Source organism: Crinia signifera, chromosome 4 (assembly GCF_055691185.1).
Source record: "Crinia signifera chromosome 4, ASM5569118v1, whole genome shotgun sequence".
In the NCBI taxonomy this organism is placed as follows: Eukaryota; Metazoa; Chordata; class Amphibia; order Anura; family Myobatrachidae; genus Crinia; species Crinia signifera.
Window position 1 is genome coordinate 51,312,874 of NC_139220.1, and position 11,701 is coordinate 51,324,574.

Consider the following 11,701-nt stretch of genomic DNA (forward strand, 5'->3'; position numbering starts at 1 on the left):
AGTGTATTTATCCGTCGTGCACATACATGCTCATAGTGTATTTATCCCTGTGCACATACATGCACATAGTGCAGTGGTTCCCAAACTGTGTGCCTAGGCTCCCTGGGGTGCCTCAGGACACTTGCAGGGGTTCCTTGGGTTGGTGGACTAGGATCAATTCATATTATTAATGGTCAATGTAACAGGCAAAACTAGTGCTGGTGGCTGCCAATCATAATACATGTGGACAAACAGAAGCAAATCCTGTCCCTCACCAGATAACTGTGACATATAAACACAATGCATTTACTTTAATATTTTTTTTTCTAAATTTCTCAATAAGAAACATTTGGCGTAGGGGTGCCTTGAAAACATTTTGATGCTCTAGGGTGCCGTGATTAAAAAAAGTTTGGGAACCACTGACAGTGTATTAATCCCTCGTGCACATACATGCGCATAGTGTATTTATCCCTCATGCACATAGGCCCTTATTCTAGCTGAATCGGACGGATGTGTATTTCGGACAGGATCCAAGTGTTCTTAGCCCCGCCTACCATACGGATCACTCACACCGTCCAAATGCGGTAACACGCTGACCAAACGGACTGCGAGTGGGTGTTTCATGTCGAATGATGGACCAAGCGGTCAGGCAGCACCGAGTGCTCCAGACCACTTGGACATTTTTCCATATGAAAGCAGGGACATGGGCAGGCAGCTGGCATCCGGCTATGTCAGCTGTCCACCCCCACACGTGCGTCGCGGCTGCATTACCATACATACGCCCACCATTTTAATGGGAACACCCATGAAACGCGGGCGTACGTATATGGTAATGAGCCCAAACAGCCCTTCACGCCTCTCTCCACCCCCCTGCTCGGATGGTTCCGTACGATCATTTTCTGCACGGACCTCACGCCGTGTTCGTACGTGCGCAGATACGCCTCTGCACATGCGCAAATACCAACCATCGGCTGTCCATACGCACTCGGAGCCATCCGACTCAATCAAAATAAGGGCCCCATAGTGTATTAATTCCTCATGCACATAGTGTATTAATCCCTCGTGCATAGGGAGGCCAATCCCGGGATCGGGATCGGCGGGATCCCGGGATTTTGACCTAAAATCGTCGGGATTTGAATCCCGGGATTGAAGCTTTCGAATTCGGGATTAGTACCCCAGTGCCTAAAGCCGGGCAGCACTGGGCACTTAATGGCTCAGATGCCGCCCGGCTGACTGCTGCTTGCCCCCGGTGGGCGGCTGGTTCTGTGTTCAGGGCAGTGTGCTGTGATGACAGGCTTGACAGCGCCCAGGCTGCACAGCGTGACCCCTGACATCACGCCATGCTGCGCAGCCGTCCGCCGCCATGCCTGTCACACTGTCAGGGATCCGGACGCCCAGCCACATGCCCGCTGTGCTGCTATCGCCCACCCCGCCGCTGGAGATGGATGGTCGGATCTGGACGCCCAGCCACATGCCTGTATATTTATTCCTCGTGCACATGCATGCACATAGTGTATTTATCCGTCATGCACATACATGCACATAGTGTATTTATCCCTCATGCACATACATGCACATGGTGTATTTATCCCTCGTGCGCATACATGCTCATAGTGTATTTATCCCTCGTGCACATACATGCACATAGTGTATTTATCCCTCGTGCACTTACAGTACATGCACATAGTGTATTTATCCCTCGTGCACATACATGCACATAGTGTATTTATCCCTCGTGCACATACATGCACATAGTGTATTTATCCCTCGTGCACATACATGCACATAGTGTATTTATCCCTCGTGCACATACATGCACATAGTGTATTTATCCCTCGTGCACATACATGCTCATAGTGTATTTATCCCTCATGCACATACATGCACATAGTGTATTTATTCCTCCTGCACATACATGCACATAGTGTATTTATCCCTCATGCACTTAAATGCACATAGTGTATTTATCCCTCGTGCACATACATGCTCATAGTGTATTTATCCCTCGTGCACATACATGCACATAGTGTATTTATCCCTCGTGCACATACATGCACATAGTGTATTTATCCCTCGTGCACATACCTGCACATAGTGTATTTATCCCTCCTGCACATACATGCACATAGTGTATTTATCCCTCCTGCACATACATGCACATAGTGTATTTATCCCTCATGCACATAGTGTATTTATCCCTTGTGCGCATACATGCACATAGTGTATTTATCCCTCATGCACATACATGCACATGGTGTATTTATCCCTCGTGCACATACATGCACATAGTGTATTTATCCCTCGTGCGCATACATGCACATAGTGTATTTATCCCTCGTGCACATACATGCACATAGTGTATTTATCCCTCGTGCACATACATGCACATAGTGTATTTATCCCTCGTGCACATACATGCACATAGTGTATTTATCCCTCGTGCACATACATGCACATAGTGTATTTATCCCTCATGCACATACATGCACATAGTGTATTTATTCCTCCTACACATACATGCACATAGTGTATTTATCCCTCATGCACTTAAATGCACATAGTGTATTTATCCCTCGTGCACATACATGCTCATAGTGTATTTATCCCTCGTGCACATACATGCACATAGTGTATTTATCCCTCGTGCACATACATGCACATAGTGTATTTATCCCTCGTGCACATACCTGCACATAGTGTATTTATCCCTCATGCACATTCATGCACATAGTGTATTTATCCCTCCTGCACATACATGCACATAGTGTATTTATCCCTCATGCACATAGTGTATTTATCCCTTGTGCGCATACATGCACATAGTGTATTTATCCCTCATGCACATACATGCACATGGTGTATTTATCCCTCGTGCACATACATGCACATAGTGTATTTATCCCTCGTGCGCATACATGCACATAGTGTATTTATCCCTCGTGCACATACATGCACATAGTGTATTTATCCCTCGTGCACATACATGCTCATAGTGTATTTATCCCTCCTGCACATACATGCACATAGTGTATTTATCCCTCATGCACATACATGCACATGGTGTATTTATCCCTCCTGCACATACATGCACATAGTGTATTTATCCCTCATGCACATACATGCACATAGTGTATTTATCCCTCATGCACATACATGCACATAGTGTATTTATCCCTCATGCACATACATGCACATAGTGTATTTATCCCTCATGCACATACATGCACATAGTGTATGTATCCCTCATGCACATACATGCACATAGTGTATTTATCCGTCGTGCACATACATGCTCATAGTGTATTTATCCCTCGTGCACATACATGCACATAGTGTATTTATCCCTCGTGCACATACATGCACATAGTGTATTTATCCCTCGTGCACATACATGCACATAGTGTATTTATCCCTCGTGCACATACATGCACATAGTGTATTTATCCCTCGTGCACATACATGCACATAGTGTATTTATCCCTCGTGCACATACATGCACATGGTGTATTTATCCGTCGTGCACATACATGCACATAGTGTATTTATCCCTCATGCACATAGTGTATTTATCCCTCGTGCACATACATAGGCGCATGAACTTAATCTCCTTCCTGAAGTGCCTGCGTGCAGGTGTTTGTGTAACTGTTTGCAGGGCTGCAGCTGGAGACAGGAATGTTCTCCTCATCGCACTAAGGGCCTGATTCAGACTACCAATACATCAGGCCAACCGGTTTATGTAGCAACTCAATTTCTCCACAATATTTTCATTGATCTCTTGTTTATGTGAGAGTCAGGTACAACCATGTTTGCTTCTGCATTTTGGTCATACTTGCTGCACACTTGCTAACTGTGGGCCTGATTCAGGTTCAGTTTTGCTAAAAATCGTAAAAATTGCAAGTGCTCGCACTAGTATTTGAGCGTGCAACACTAAGTGCACTGTGTAGATGTCTGCTGCCCAGAGATGCGGTTAACATATGAGTGGTCGGGATGACAGCAATGGAAATCCCAGCTACAGAATTGCAACTCTCGGGGAGAACACCGGCGCTGGAATGCCGACATTGCTCTAATGCTGACACTGAATCTCAACTGCCGACATCCGTTTGTAAGCAGCCTCTGGCGGGTTAGTGTTAGGCCAAAGGTAGGGGGGTGGATAGGTTTAGACACTAGGACAGGGTAAGTGTTAGGCCAAAGGTAGGGAGGTGGATAGGTTTAGACAATAGGACAGGGTAAGTGTTAGGCCGAGGTAGGTGGGTGGATAGGTTTAGACACTAGGACAGGGTAAGTGTTAGGCCGAGGTAGGTGGGTGGATAGGTTTAGACACTAGGACAGGTTATGGGTTAGGCCGAGGTAGGTGGGTGGATAGGTTTAGACACTAGGACAGGGTAAGTGTTAGGCCGAGGTAGGTGGGTGGATAGGTTTAGACACTAGGACAGGTTATGGGTTAGGCCGAGGTAGGTGGGTGGATAGGTTTAGACACTAGGACAGGGTAAGGGTTAGGCTGAGGTTGGGGGGGTGGATAGGTTTAGACACTAGGACAGGGTAAGGGTTAGGCCGAGGTAGGTGGGTGGATAGGTTTAGACACTAGGACAGGGTAAGGGTTAGGCCGAGGTTGGGGGGTGGATAGGTTTAGACACTAGGACAGGGTAAGGGTTAGGCCGAGGTAGGGGGGTGGATAGGTTTAGACACTAGGACAGGGTTAGGGTTAGGCCGAGGTTGGGGGGTGGATAGGTTTAGACACTAGGACAGGGTAAGGGTTAGGCCGAGGTTGGGGGGTGGATAGGTTTAGACACTAGGACAGGGTAAGGGTTAGGCCGAGGTAGGTGGGTGGATAGGTTTAGACACTAGGACAGGGTAAGGGTTAGGCCGAGGTTGGGGGGTGGATAGGTTTAGACACTAGGACAGGGTAAGGGTTAGGCCGAGGTTGGGGGGTGGATAGGTTTAGACACTAGGACAGGGTAAGGGTTAGGCCGAGGTTGGGGGGTGGATAGGTTTAGACACTAGGACAGGGTAAGGGTTAGGCCGAGGTAGGGGGGGGATAGGTTTAGACACTAGGACAGGGCAAGGGTTAGGCCGAGGTTGGGGGGTGGATAGGTTTAGACACTAGGACAGGGTAAGGGTTAGGCCGAGGTAGGTGGGTGGATAGGTTTAGACACTAGGACAGGGTAAGGGTTAGGGCGAGGTTGGGGGATGGATAGGTTTAGACACTAGGACAGGGCAAGGGTTAGGCCGAGGTAGGGGGGTGGATAGGTTTAGACAGGGTAATTTTGCCTAGGGTGCACGTAGCCTTACACTGGTCCTAGACGTAAGGGTTAGCGTTAGGCATCGGGTAGGGAGGGTAAGCGTGGGCAGGTAAAAGGTAAGTATACTTACTGCACCCCTGTCGGGATTCTGAACAACGTTACCTGGCTTTTCTGACTGGCAGCCTCCCCTATGTGTTCCCTAGCAAGGCTAGACATTGTGACGGACAGGCAGTGCAGTGTAAGCATGTATGGGAGGGACACATGTGCCGACCAGACTTGAAGATTTAGTGGTGGGTGCTAGCACAGGGTTTAGCTTTTTGGGTCCACATACTCTTAATCCACCTTGGATAGCAGTTGAGGTATATTGCTGACAGCAGCCTGCTTTATCTGCATACAATGGTTTTCTTATATGTTTACAGCAAACAAAGCATACTGTAAGCATTTCTGTTCCGAGAGATGTAGCGACACCACATAGATAAGCGAGAGCATGTGCGGGTACTGGATAGAATCCACAGCTGGGATTTGGGATCCCGACTCTACAGATGATGTTCAATGCCCTTTTACATAATATCCCTGCATGATTTCTAATTAGATTGTTATTGTACCACAAAGAACTTTCTCTCTCCTCTTGCACTGCTTTCCCTATGACAACCCAATTATGGCCAGATAATATAATATTAAAATATCGTTTTATGACTAAACTGCTCAGATAAGTACTGTATTGTGTCACGCTCAAGCATCTTCAGAGACAATGGGGAACAGTTGACAGACAACATCAGGGATATCATTCACTAAATGGACATTACACTGACGCATTACTAACAGGACATTAGTATTTTATTAATAGATTTGATAGATTTTTGGGGGTCAGTGAAACACAAGGGTTTCTACTACAGTATGGACAGAATGTCTTACTGTGCAGAAATGCCCAGTCTATAAATGAAGAAAAATAATATTCATCTCTGTTTCCACTAGTTACTTAAAGGGTGTACTGGGGTGCGCTTCTGTTATTATTATTTAATTCAAAATATCGATGTGCTGAGATGTCCCAGTGAGGAAATAGAAAACCACAACAAAATGCATCTAAAATGTGGGGCAATGTACCAAAGCTGCGTTAGTGGTAAACACCACTACAGCAGTATGTAAATGAGAAGAATAGCTGCCATGTTATTTCTAAGCCCCATCCCTTATGGCAAAATGATGCAATTTGCAGGTCTATCAGGAGGGGGTGGGTCCAAAATAGCCTCATTGTAGTGGAATTGCATCATATTGGCTCCACCCCCTGACCCGTATTTTGTTATGGGGGGGGGGGGGGGGGGGGGGGGGCTCTCTATTCTGTCAGGAGGGTGTCTGGGTTACCCATTACCCAGAAAGCACCAGTCGGGGGATCCTGAGTAAATAGGGTCCCCTGGCTGTGGCATGACACCGCTGGCTGTTGAAGCCCGTTGCTGGTTCCAAAATACAGGGAAGCCCTAGGTTTTTTTTGTTCCCCTTATTTCTGTCCAAAAGAACAGTGCTGGTTTCTTAAATATGGAGAGACCCCATTACTTCTTCCCCCCGTATTTGGGAAACCAGTGCCGCTTACACATAATATGCCCTGTAGTGCTACTTACACACATGATGCCCCCTGTAGTGTTGCTTACACATATAATGCTCCCCAGCTGTGCCCCATTACACACATAATGGTCCCATTAGTGCTGCTTTAACATATAATGACCCCCTTGTAGTGCCGTTGCCTTACACACATACTGCCCCCATTAATGCCTCTTACACATATAATGCCATCAGTAGTGCTGCTTACACATATAATGCCCCCACTAGTGCCGCTTAAACACAAAGTGCCTCCTGAAGTGCCGCCTACCTACACATGATGGTTGCCAATGGTTCCATGCTCGTTGCCAGGGGTTTAATGCTTGTTGCCAGAGGGGATTACATGCCCGTTGCCATAGGGAATTACATGCTCATTGTCAGAGGTTCCATGCTCGTAGCCAGGGAGGATTAAATGCTTATTTCTAAGAAGGATTATATGCTTGTTTCCATAGGGGTCAAATGCTTTTGGCCTGGGTTTCCATGCTCATAGCCAGGGGTATTACATGCTCATTGCCCAGGAGGAGTTAAATGTGCATTTCCCAGGGGGGATTAAATGTGTTAATTGCCTGCTCTTCCCCCTGACGGATACCGACCGTCCGCTGTGGAGGCGCAGAGTCTCTGACAGCATTAGAGACCCTGCGCCCTCCAAAGATGGCCACCGCTACAAAGGATACAGCCGCTAGAGGCCCTCCTGCACCTCTAGAGTCTGTGACAGACACTAGAGGTGCAGGAGGACCTCTAGCGTGTCTTCTCTGTGGCGGCGGCCGGGGGTCTCTATAATGCTGTCAGAGACTCTGTGCCTCCGCAGCACACAGGCGATCAGCATCTGAAGGGCAGACCGGCAGGCAGCAAGTGTGGTGCCGGGCGCCCTGCTACTCTTCGTACGCCGTACCCATTACTTGCAGCACTGAACATTACTTAAAGGTACTGCATTTACAATGAGATGCTTTTTTTGCTAGGATTTACTAATACCGGCCAGCATAGGTGAGACACATGGGCTCTCATGGGGCACGTATAAGTCCATGCAAGGATATGCAGTCAGTGTATAGACAATGAGTAGGTCGACACCGGAAAATGGGCTGCCCGCCCATTTCTTTCCCAGCATGCGCGCATATATAAGTGACTTGAGAGTCACTTTTATATGCCTGCACCTTCTACATCTTTCGATGATCAGTTGGAAACCATCGAAAGATGTGGGAGGTTCCCCCTGCCCTGTGAATGGATGTTAATGTGTAATATCCATTCGCAAGCCCCTGCGGCGAGTCGCCCTTGCGAGTGGGTGGAGCCATAATATATATAGTATATCCTAAAACAATACACTTATATGGGAGTTTTAGAGGTTATCTAATAGGAACAATTCTGCTTTGCAGATGGAGCACTGAATGACACAAATTCCAAGGGTAGAAGCCAGAATGCTCTCCTTAGAGACACAGCAAGGAAGAGCCCCACTGTTTCCATCCCATGAAGAATTCAGTGCCTGGAAATGACAGCTCTATTTTTAAAGCACTCTACTTTAAAAATGACATATGCTTCCCTAAAAAAATCTCCAAAAGTATTTTATAAAGCCCAGACAGATTAATGGAGCAGGGAAAAAAAACAGTAAAAATGTAAACAATAAGAAACCAAAGGCAATTTATTTGCAGATCAAAAGAAAACAATAAAACACATAAAGTGTACAAAAGTAATTTACTTATGTGTTTTTATTTTTTTACATGTATAAAGACACATGGAACTTGTTAAATGTAATAATTCCGATACATAATCATCCTACCAAGAGTAACGGACACAGGGATATAGACGGTACAAATAGTGCAGTTGATGCAGAAGTAGAAATGGGGTCTGTAGCAGGGGTGTGATTATCCTACCACCTACTGTAGGTATCAGTGAAAAATGAAGTGTCAAATATGAGAAACTGAGGGAAGTGGGCAATCTCCAAACAAGTAGTGAAAATGGTGGATAATCTTACATTTCCAGGCCTATTGGGTCCTTTTTCAGGGATTTCAGTATGGGTGATGCATAGGGTTGCCACCTTATGCATCATCGATTCCTGGAGGACACCCCCCCCCTCCAGTGGGTGGAGCCTAATCAGTAAGAGGGCGGGGCTACGATTGCGGCCCACGATCAGACAAAAAAAAAAAATACATTTGCCCCATCAGAGGTTCTGGGTACATTTAGTCAATTACCATGTGGGGAAGGGGAAGACATTCAGCCCCACAGAATTCTGTTATACGGTGGGAGGGGTTGTAAGTTCATCCCCGTTGCTGCCTGTGATGGAGATTTGTGCCCCCTTATATATATATATATTTAAAATTTTGGTACTTGTGTACTTTCACGGCTCCCATCGCATGCCAAATGTAGTGGCATGCGATTTTTGCAGGTTTTTTTAGCATTTTTGAAAAATCGCATGCGATCGCATCGCATGCGATTGCATACGATTTTTAACAGAAATGCATCCAAATGCATTGAAATTAGTATCAAACATGTTCAATGGCCCCCAAATGTCATTTTTGAGGCTGTACCACCCCCACTATCAACGCGAACCCGAAGCGTGGCGAGCGCAGCGGTACGCGTCCTACGACCTTTTCATACCCCCACTATCCACATCGGCGTGGAGTTGAGAATAGAAAGTGTGGCGAGCCACCGAGTCCGAAGCGTGGCGCGCGCAGCGTGCCCCGCGAGGGGACGCGGACACCTGTGAAGCCCGCGAGGGGACGCGGATACCTGTGAAGGTATCCGTGTCCCCTCGCGGGGCTCGCTGCGCTCGCCACACTTTCTATTCTCAACTCCACGCCGACGTGGATAGTGGGGGTATGAAAAGGTCGAAGGATGCGTACCGCCGCCCCTCGCGGGCTCGCTGCGCTCGCCACGCTTCGGGTTCGCGTTGATAGTGGGGGTGGTACAGCCTCTAAAATGACATTTGGGGGCCATTGAACATGTTTGATACTAATTTCAATGCATTTGGATGCATTTCTGTTAAAAACCGCATGCGATGCGATGCGATTTTTTTCCTATACAATGGACATCGTGGGAGACGTGATTGCACACAAGTACCAAAATTTTTATATGTATATAATATACACACTTAAGGGGGCAGTAGATAGGAAGATATTTTGTACAATTGCGCAGAGACAACACAGCAGCTTAGACACTGATATTGAAGTAACACCAGACTTCAAACAATTGCAGACAAAAAGAAGAACACTTAAGGGGCAAAAAACTGCATTACAGGCAGCACATAAAATCCATACACCCAGTCTTACTGACCAGCAGCACCTGTAACATGTATGTAGAAAAACCACGACTTGAAGCAGCTACTATGAACCCCCTCCCCTGGCTCTGCCAAATCATTCCAATCCAGCCCCATCCATAAGCCATGGCAGCATTCTACATAGCACAGGTCTCTTGGGGACACCTCAGGGAAGTCTCCCCTTCAGGGTAGTATAATGGGTCACCCACTCCCACCATCACCCCTTGATCTCCAGAAAATTGCTTGGCGGCCCGTATGCGACGTTCAGGTTCTGTGGCGTACTGTGCAGCCGACACGTGTCCACCACAGTCTCTGCCATGTCTCGCGGACTACAAGGAAGCAACCAACGGCCCAGGCGGAGCGAGTCCTGTTCCTACCCGCAACTGCCGGAAGTGGTGGGTCAGGTGACAGGGAAATAAGGTGCGCTCGTGACGTGAAGCATAAAAACCCCATCACAGTGTGAGAGGCCGACCAGGCTTTTCCAGTCACCCGGATTCCGGGAGAATCCCAGAATCTGGGTGACTGGAAAAGCCTTCTGGAGGGTTGCCACCAAATCCTGGAGAATCCCGGAAATCCGCGAGAGGTGGCAACCCTATTGATGCATTACTTTAGTGGAGGAAGGCATTAAGCCTTTCTCATCTTTCTCCATGGTAAACTTCAGGGCCTGATTAAAGGTGCACTAGGCTAATACACATATAGCTCCCCTTGTAATGCTGCTAAACACACTCGCCAGTCATACTGCCCATGTGCATGTAAGGTAGGTTATGCAACTGGCATCTAATGCTTGTGGCAAGTGAAGGGGACTTTGGCTTTAGGCTGCTCAGTTGGCGCTGTTACAAAATAAACATAAAGTAAAGGTTGCATTAGTAAGTTACATTGGCACAGTCATCTGGAAGTCTCATTAATAACTTTACTCCTCCAACAGTACATTGGGACGCGTGATAGCTAACAAGCATTGAATAAATTAGGCCTTCATTTTATTCCTTGGCTGTCACCTGCAAGGTCCCAATGTTGGGTGAGGTATGAAAATAAAGATCAGTGATTGCATTATTACATATACAGGCACTCTTTATACCTATCCTCGCACAGTACTTTTGATCCATTTCAAGCATCTCTGAACATATGTGTATGATCATTATCTTGCAGGAAAGAAATGCTAAATAAATAAAGGAAAAAGCTCATAAATATTTGTTGAATAAAAAAAAAACATACACAAAAGAACAACACATAGTTTGATTTCTGTTCTGAAAACAATAAAGTTTTGTTCAAAACAGGAGAAAAAAAAGTATCCACAAAGGGAAGTGAAGTTGAAATGTACTGATTCTTATGAGTTATAAGTACAGTAAATAACACTTAGGGGGGAATTTAATAAGACTTAGCATGTGATGTTGCTATGGGCAACCAATCAGAGTCTACTTATTTATTTAGCACCCTCTAGAAAAAAAGTAGACAGGATCTGATTGGTTGCCCATAGCAACATCACATGTGAAGTCTTATTCCCATCTTAGTAAATTTCCCCCTTAGGCCGGGATGTATCAACGCTTATCGCAGCGCTGACATCCCGTTTACGCATCCGCAGTGCCTTCTCATGATGTATTAATAAAGTTTTGCTTTGCTGTTAGCAAAAAACTCAGCCGGCTTGTAC

At 46.4% G+C, this 11,701-nt stretch overlaps 1 long non-coding RNA gene across 1 annotated transcript in view; it reads left to right on the forward strand.

Moving 5' to 3' along the window:
• Window positions 1–8,614, forward strand: part of LOC146072314 (uncharacterized) — a 27,894-nt gene extending 19,280 nt beyond the window's left edge. Inside the window, exon 3 of the long non-coding RNA XR_014473052.1 lies at window positions 8,180–8,614. This is a non-coding gene — a long non-coding RNA (uncharacterized LOC146072314). The remainder of the gene's footprint in view (window positions 1–8,179) is intronic.
• Window positions 8,615–11,701: the final 3,087 nt, after the last annotated feature.